Source organism: Phyllostomus hastatus, unplaced genomic scaffold, assembly GCF_019186645.2.
Source record: "Phyllostomus hastatus isolate PE091 unplaced genomic scaffold, TTU_PhHast_1.1 phas_contig_29, whole genome shotgun sequence".
Classification (NCBI taxonomy): domain Eukaryota; kingdom Metazoa; phylum Chordata; class Mammalia; order Chiroptera; family Phyllostomidae; genus Phyllostomus; species Phyllostomus hastatus.
Genome location: NW_025333835.1, coordinates 11,781,877 through 11,790,824, shown reverse-complemented (window position 1 = coordinate 11,790,824; position 8,948 = coordinate 11,781,877). Strand labels below are relative to the sequence as shown.

The following is an 8,948-nucleotide window of genomic DNA, read 5'->3' as shown; positions in this document are numbered from 1 at the left end:
TTTTTCTTTTCCTGATCATTTTTTATTTTTCAATTACAGAGCTCCTACCTTTTGTGACAGCATGGATGGAACTGGAAAGCATTATGCTAAGTGAAATAAGCCAGGCAGTGAAAAACAAATACCATATGATCTCACCTTTAACAGGAACCTAATGGATAGAACAAATGGACAAGCAAAATACTACCAAAGACACTGAAATAGAGAACAGGCTGACATTGACCAGAGGGGAGAGGGGAGGGAATTTCAGGGGAAAAAGGAAGAGTTTGCAGGAACGAGTATGGGGGACACATGGACAGAAACAAGGGGAGGGTGGAGACTGGAGGGCAATGGGGAGGGCTGGAGGGGGTGGGCTGGGATGGGAGTAAAAGGCAAAAAACTGTACTTGAACAACAAAATAAAAATAAAAAAAATAAAAAAAGTAAAGGTCAGCTTTCTTTAGAGGAATTCCTAAAGATTACAGACCCAACTGGGCCAAGGGCAGGTTCAGGACACAGAAAGGGCAGCTATTCTTGTCACCGTGATCTGCCTTTTGGACCTTCACAATTAAGAGTGTTATTGATGGTAAAGGAGTTGAAACTTGCATATACCAAAGTATTTCTCTGTCAGGCATTTTAAGAGCACAAAATGAAGTTAACTTACAAGGGCATGCATATAGAGAAGCATATAATATATACGTTAAAATAATTACAATGAATACCTATCAATTTCATAATGATTAGCTGCTTTTTATTCTGTATGTTCCACAAATGTTTCAAAGGCAAAAATGAATGAAGATATTAAAACCAACCCTCAGCAAATGATATTTCAAATGTTCAGATTTTATTTTTTGTGAAAAGTAATATATAAAGAGTTTTTAGGCAAAGCATTTGCTAGTACTGGGACTTGGAGGTGTTGGTGGAGAGCTTGATAATCTATCATTAAAAAAGACAATCTTTATCCTTAAGGAAAGTTATAATTTAGTGTGGGAGATAATTACGTAAGACATAACACGAGGGAGTGAATGAAGAGGAGTTGGACAAAAGTATGTTATATATAAAAATACCCAGCTGACAGCACTTAAATAAGACATTCAACTAAAATTCCTCTAGGTAAGCTGTGACACTGGAGTTGTTAAACCATTTCTGGATAACATTCCATTTTTAAATTGAGAATAATTCCAGGTGAGTAATTTTTAAATTCTTTATTTAAGATATAGTAACCACTATATTTATTACAAATCAGAAAGAACACAAGTTAGAATATTTGCAGCACTCATAATTTTCTCCTATTGTCATTTTTGGTGAAATATCAAGCAATATCAGAATTCTTAATTAATTTTTTATGACTTGCCTTTTTATTTTTAGATCTGCATTTGTCCTCCTTAAGATTTTTGTCTATCATTTTGAACTCTACAAAAAAGTGATTAAAATTAATGACCTTTCCCCCTGTCAATGTGGGAAAAATTGGGACAACTGTAATTGAGAGAAAAAAAAGAAAATAAACTAATGACTTTTTTTCATAGCCATAGTGGCTAACTATGTGACTGAAAGCATATTTTGGTGAAACAGAACAAATGTATGTAAATATGTTTGATGATTACTGAAGGATGTGACATGAAAGCAAAAATATTCCAATACTAGTATTTTTTCTAAATTGTTTTAAAGATTTTATTTATTTATTTTTAGAGCGGGAAGGGGGGGGGGAGAGAGAGAGAGAGAAACATCAATGTGCGGTTGCTGGGGGTTATGGCCTGCAACCCAGGAATGTACCCTGGCTGGGAATTGAACATGGGACACTTTGGTTCCCAGCCCGCGCTCAACCAATGCTATAATTTGAGCCTTCAATTAGCTGTTAAAGTGTTTATGCCCATCATTTAACCAGATTGGAAATTCATTGGAAAGAATAGATTGAAGCTGGAGACATTTTAGGAGTCGTAGCATGCAGGGGAGATTTCTCTGGTCTTTCTCCTCTTTCTTCCTGAACAACACTCCTCAAGTCAAGAAAGAGGGCCTCCAAGGGAGCCCTGGTAGGCTTTGATGTGTCTTTTTTAAGAAGAATAGCAGATGTTATTAGTGCCCTGCCCATATCCCCTTTCTATTTTCCCTTCAAGGAATACTCACTGGATTTCCAGTTGCTGGAACCTAATTGCTTTGCCTGTGATCTCTTTTGGTCCCTCTAGACCTTGCTTTGCTGCTTGTGCGAAGGCCAAAGTGCCTGGGAATTAACACACCCTCATCAGGCACAGTGCTCAGCAATGACTAATAGGAGTTGGTGTAGAAATATATTCACTTCTATGCCCCATTGAGTCAAATAAATCTGAGGTATGGGTTTTATACTGCCTTCAAAGTTGACCCACTGGGAATAAATCTCATTGCCCAGGGTGGCTGCTTGCTTGATAACATAGCTGTTATTAGCTGGTTTCCTTCAGTGTGTCACATCCCACCTCCTTAATAGTTGACTTGCTCCCAAATCTCTGTTAGATGCCTGCTAATTAAGTAACTCAAGCTGTAAAAGAGGCAGCAAACAGGCCAATTTAGCATCATTTTTTTTAAGTGAAGAGGTAAAACAATTCTTTAGAGAAAGCAGAATTACGAAAAAGGGCAACAATGGGACAGACTGGGCCACCCCACTACTCATTGTAACAAATATGTGTCAGTTTCCTGTGGACCAAAAACTGGGACAGGAAAGTTAGCTAGTTTGAATAGTCTTGGCAAGGATTGCCAAGAAAGAACTGATCATTAGCTAAGAGAAAGGTAAGTACATTGGAACAAAAAACAAAAGTAATTTAAACTGAATTTGACTTTTAAAAAATCTCAGTTAGAACAAAACCTCACAGTTTTTATTATGAGAACTTACTGGAAAGCTCTAAAATGAATCCAGGTTATTAGGAAGAGTAGAGAAGGGAGGTCTGATATAGTGTGTTTGCAGACAGCAATGGGAAGGAAACACAATCATTTCATGCTTGTCCTCCACCTAATTCAGACCGTTGAACAAACAACCTGGTTAGACATGGCATGGATTCCTTCCCAACCCCTGCTTCACCCATAGAAGACATTGCTCATTAAACACATCACTAAGCTCACACTAGTGCCCCAAATGCCCCTCAATAGCAGTGTCTAGGCCGTCACTATTAATCAGAGTCGGCAACAAACCACAATCCTTTCTCAGTTCCTAACATTGGAATGAAATCTCAATTCGTTAGCATCATATTTTGTCATCTGTTTCCAACTCACTTTCTGGTCTCTTGTTCTACCAAACTGCCTCACACATACTAAAATAGAGCCATAACAACATGTTTAGAGGTTGTCAAATAATTATTGATTCAGAGCCTTCTAATTTAGAATCCACTCACATATTTTTATCTTGAAGAAAATTCTATATGCAACCTTCAGTGGAGTTTAAATGCCATTCCAACTCTAACTACTTCCTCAGTCAGAATTGATTTGTCTTTTTATTTTATAGAACTTTTATTAATTTTTCAAATCCTATTTAAAACTTAACTCATATCCCCCTAAGTGTGTCTATCTTTCCTACCCATTATAACTTACTTATGGAAACAATTATATTTTATTCATCGTTCATCCCCTGGCAGCTGGCACAAACCGTATATATTTTTTCAAATCAAATTAAGTTGATTAAAAATCATTATCTTACTTTTCACTTGGACCTTCTCAAAATCTCACCCACAAGATAAGCCATTTTACTCTTGTCCTGCTGGTGTTGTGTCCTTCGACTTACACAAGGAACTAATTATCCTACCAAGTATAGACTCATAATTAAATGGCAAGAAATTAGTAGAGATAGTTAAGATTTGTAGATTAGCAGTTAAAGTTCTCTTAACTGGGCTCGTACTTCTGCATTTGTAATGAACATCACACATCTCTCACACACACATGCAAAAGTAACTATATGTATGTAAACATTCTAAAATGTCCTTGGAAACAAAGCATAAGCTGCTCTGATTTGTTCTGTAAATGCTTAAATTTATTTTGGTTTAGATTTCAGAGTTTTTATTTAAAGCCTTTACAGAATCATTAAGCTCCAAGAATTACCCAAATTGAGTTTTGTTAGCAAGTTTGTGCTTACGTGGCCCTTTATTTTCTTTTAAGTGACATGTCCCTCACATGTTCTGAGCTCTAAGGAAATTCAAGACATTTTTCAAGGAATTAATTTCTTCATATATAAATTGGTAGCTATAATAATTCTTACTGATGTACTTATTTACTCTAAAGAGCTGATGTGGGGATTTGAAGAGTAACACACACAAATGCACACATACACAAGCACATACTTCTAAAAATATATTCTTACATAACACTGTGTTCCATATTACTCTAAGACAATAGCAATTCTAATTCTTTTTTGTGGGGAGGAGATTCAAGCTTTTATTTTTTCCCTTTTCATAAAACAAAGTAGAAGAAAAAAGAACGGTACAGGATTAAAACCACAAAAGTATTAAATTGGCAGACCATGTGTACTAAAAAAAATCCAGATAAGATGACAGGCTTATTTATAATGAGGAAACACATGTAAATTAAAGTAGCTTGTAGTTTTCATATGAAACATTAAAAAAATTCAAACATGCTACATGAATGCCACTGATAGTGCAATATTGAAGGGAAGAAAACAACGCTTATTTAGGGACAGACACGCCATATCACAAAGTCCGGGTTTTATACCATCAGTGCAACAAATTCAAAAAGCTATATTACAGCTAATTACTTAGAGTTTAAGACCTATCCCCAAATATGTCACATTTTTGGCCCTTAGAGTTTCATCCCACGGACTTCAACTACTCTAAACTCCTAGCTACTGAGAGGGAGAGTGATGCTTTCCAAGAGTTACAAAATCTGTAGAGCCAAGGCCATCCATCATCTCCCAGAGTTTTCTCTCACCAACAGCCCATGTATTCTTCAGAAGAATAGCTAGGGAAAAACTAAGATGCCAGCATAGTCACCACCTCCTAGGCCAGATCTATGGGGACCAAGGCAGCCAACATTACCATAAAATGAGAATTGAAAAATTAGTAGGTTAAAATTATTTTCTACTGAATCTTGATAAAACACAGGAAGACTTTTGTCATTGATTAGCTAGTCTTGGAGTAAAAATCACAGGCATGAGTCTTCATCTCTTACCTACTTTAGTTTTAGATAGCTGAAAATCTGAAATTCATTAAAAGTATGCTAAAAATCCTAAATTAAAACTTCTAGAACTGTTGGGAACTGCCCTGCCTGGTTTCAGAAGCTGTAACCTCCCTAAGGCTAAGGCTAAGGCTAAGGCTGAGGGAGCAACCTTTGGACCATAAATCACTAAGGAGACAAAGCTTATCTCCCTGGCAGGAGCTCCGCTTCTGCTCCTTTTACTTCATCCATAACTGCCCCCAATGCTTGGTCAGTTAGCCAATGATGAGTAAAATTCCATAAAGAGGGGATGATCTAAGACAGGCACGATCATGTGGGAGGCCCCCAGGGAAGGACTTGGGGGGCTACAGCAAAAGGGGGTAATGGACCCTCACCCCTCAGCTTTGACAAAGCCTGAGTCCTCATTCTGTCTGCAAGAAGTCTTCTAATCTCTTGGCTACCTTACTTCCCCTGCCTGACTTAAGCCTAAAGCAATGACAGAGGGTGATACAGTCCTGTGCTGGAAAGGGTGGGTTCCCCAGGCAATCAGGCCTAAGAAAGAATATGTAAAATCCTGTGAAACCTGCTTTGTTCAGAATGCTCTCAATTAAGTGATAAGGGTCCAAGCAAGAAGTAGGTTTGTTCCTCATAGTTTTACAGCTCTTTAGCTATTTGACCCTGACTCAAAATAGGCCTTCAGAGTTCTTTGTTATCTATTGTTTGATCCTTACTGACTGACAATGATTAATGAGCTTTATCATTCCTGTGATAATGAATGATAATTCATTCCTGTGAATGAACCCAATAAAGGCCCATTGAGGAACAGGTTCCTGGTCCTTCTCCTTTGAGAGATCTGCCACCTTTCCTCCCCAAGCAGGTCATGTCTTGGTAGACTTATTCTCATCTATGGCGGCTGGGGGGCTGGGGCCCTGTGGGAAGAGCCCCCCCCCAACATAGGACCTTGCTATTAAGAAGCTTTTAAGGACCTACACACTCAAAGGCTAAGTGCAAAGGGACAAGAGCTCTAGGCCTGTCAGATTCCACATTTCAGCGGAAGAATAAATATTTTCTACAAATTGCTAAGTTTTGCACCAATATATACTAGGGCATGTAATTAGTTTCATTTTATTCTATGAGGATTCTTCTCCCACAGCATAGAAACAGAATGAGGAGTGAATCTTCATTGGTCTCTTCATTGGAACTGGTGACCTTGGTCTCTGTCTTCATGAAGCCAGACAGTTTTTTAAGCAGACTGTGGAAGCAGGCACTAAAACCAGTTCATTTGTTTGTTTGTTTTTGTAACCATAGATCACTACACCTTGTATCTAGCAAGAAAAGATCAACTTGAACAATTATCCAAAGCCACTGTTAACTGTACTAAAGAGTGAAATTCACCTCTATATTATTTTAAATGAATTTGCCTACAAGAATTCAATTAACCCTGGGTAAGAAAAATCAAAACAAGTGTATTCCTGAATGAGTTGTCCATATAAGGCCAGCTGATAACAATGCACCCAGATACACTTGACATGAAGATATTATGTATAAAGCCTCATGTGGTAAGTTTGAATTTTTAGTAACTAAGGGCACAAGGAGTGAGGCCAAATAACCACCTCTGTAACATTTTAGTATCCAGATAATAGAAACTGTTCTCAATGCATATGACATTAATCACACTGAGTAAAGAAGATGTGTTATTCATTTCTTTTCTTTTTGCTTAAGAATCTTGTTCATCTCCCTTCTCACCACTCCAGTGTACTTCAAAATGACTCCATGTTGGTTTGGTCCAGGAAGCAGCAGTAAGAAAGTCACTATCGGGTAGGTGAAAAGAAGGTTGTGGACCTGCTGTCCCACCCAAGTAACTGTAGCAAAAGAGGATCATGGTCATAAAGTACATTTTTGGCTTTTCTCCCTTTAGTGTAAAGAGGCATTACCACCAGCCCACAGCTCTGTTTCAAGTTTTTACTAGACTGCTGCAAATTTCATGGAATCTTTGCTGATGCTCAGCAGTCCATTTGTTAGAGCCAACAATACTGGGCACTAGAATGGGAACAAAGTAGTCACCCAAGGACAAAAACATAACAAAACAGGAAACACCAGACAAAACAGAGGGATCTAGACCGTGGATGGTTGGAAACACCAATGAACCACACCCACAGGTGGAAACCAGAGTCTTGCCCATCAGAGCATTTTATCAGCCATCAGTGTCACCTTTCCCCATCCTTGGAGTTCCTCTTCCAGACTTGCAGCCTCTGCAGCCAGCAAGCTGGTGCTGCGATTATCTCCCTCTGCCATCATCCCCAAGGTCCCGTCTCACTGAGCATAAACTAGCCTCCTCACCAGGCTTCCTTTGCAATCAGCACAACAACTGCAACCCAATTCTAATTCTTAAAAGGAATTTTGATCTAACTGAAGACATGATTAATCCATGAAATTTTCAGAGATTATTACACCTGGCCACAGGGATGAAGGCAGTGTACCAAATGAAACATTTCTTAATCACTTGGGTAGAAAGATCTTTGGAAAACAATTAGAGATGCTGACAATTTCATGCTACTAGACTAATATTTTGTGGATCATAAATTCTTTTAGAAAGCTTCAGGCAAACTTAATTAGATTAAAAAAACATTCTCTAAGATTAGTTGATGCTTTAATTAGGTGGACACAAAATAAAAAGCTCAGTTTTATTAGATTTATTAAATTATTACCAGAAATATTTTCTCTTTTGACATATTAAAAGAAAGCTTTGTGCTGAGGGTTTAATACCTCCATGGAGACAGGGCAAAATTTTTGTGAAACAGTGTTTTGAAGGACAAGCTCTTTTTACCTATTTCTGCATATTTTTCCCCTTTTAAAACATTCTCTCCACCTGTGCTGAATATATACAAATAATTGGAACTTGTTTATTCACTCAATCAACGGGAAAATATGCAGCCTGGACAAGGGTGGAGGGAGTGCAGATGAGTGTAAAGGAAATTATGTGAGACATATTTGGGAGATAAAAATCAATATAAGTTGGTGTTGGACTTGACATAGGAGAGATGTCAAGGACAGCTTTCAGATGTCTAGCTAACACAGCAGGAAGAGCAATAATGGATATTTTCTGAGTTTGAAAACAGAAGGCTAACCAAGTTTGGGAATAGGCCAGCATCAAGAGAGGTATAAGTTTACTTTAGAATATTTCTTTATATCTAGCCTAAAATACCTAGATTCCAGTTTGTAAAAGTATTCGTATACTTTAAAATAAAGTTTCTTTTTCCTTTTAATAAGATCTCTTCTAAAAATAAGAGTACCACAAGGGGATCTTAATATATTAGAGTGTATTAATACATTTATCAAACTATTATACTTTGGAGTAAGAGTGTGCAGTATAAGAAATAAGAAAAAGACAATAGGGTCTGGCTAAGAGGGAGGTGTAGGTAGATATGCTTTACTTCCTTGTACAACCAAAAGAAGGATAACAACCAATTTTAAAACAAAAACAACCAAGACTGCCAAAAATCAAACTGCATGGAAGTTCAACACCAAAGAATTAAAGAAAAAAAACATTCATCCAGATTAATAGGAGGGGTGGAGATGGGCAGCTGGGGCAGAGAGGACACATAACAAGGCTGTGGACTGGACGGGTGAGGTAGCAGCTAGTGAACTGGGCAGTCCCATATTCACATGTGAATTGGCCAGGAGAAACCACTGGGGAGCGAGACAAACCACATACCACAGGATTCCAGCATGGGAAACTGAAGCCTCAAAACCTCAGATTGTAAAAATGCCGGGGTCCAGCCTCGATGGGTCTCCGGGTCCCATCGAAGGAGGAATGGCTCAGGCGAAATGAGACATAGGGTGAGGTGC

The 8,948-nt window shown here is 38.1% G+C and overlaps 1 pseudogene; it reads right to left on the bottom strand.

Annotated features, from left to right (window-relative positions):
- Nucleotides 1–6,797: 6,797 nt before the first annotated feature.
- On the bottom strand, nt 6,798–7,394 carry LOC123818923 (annotated as a pseudogene).
- Between the last annotated feature and the right edge of the window lie 1,554 nt (nt 7,395–8,948).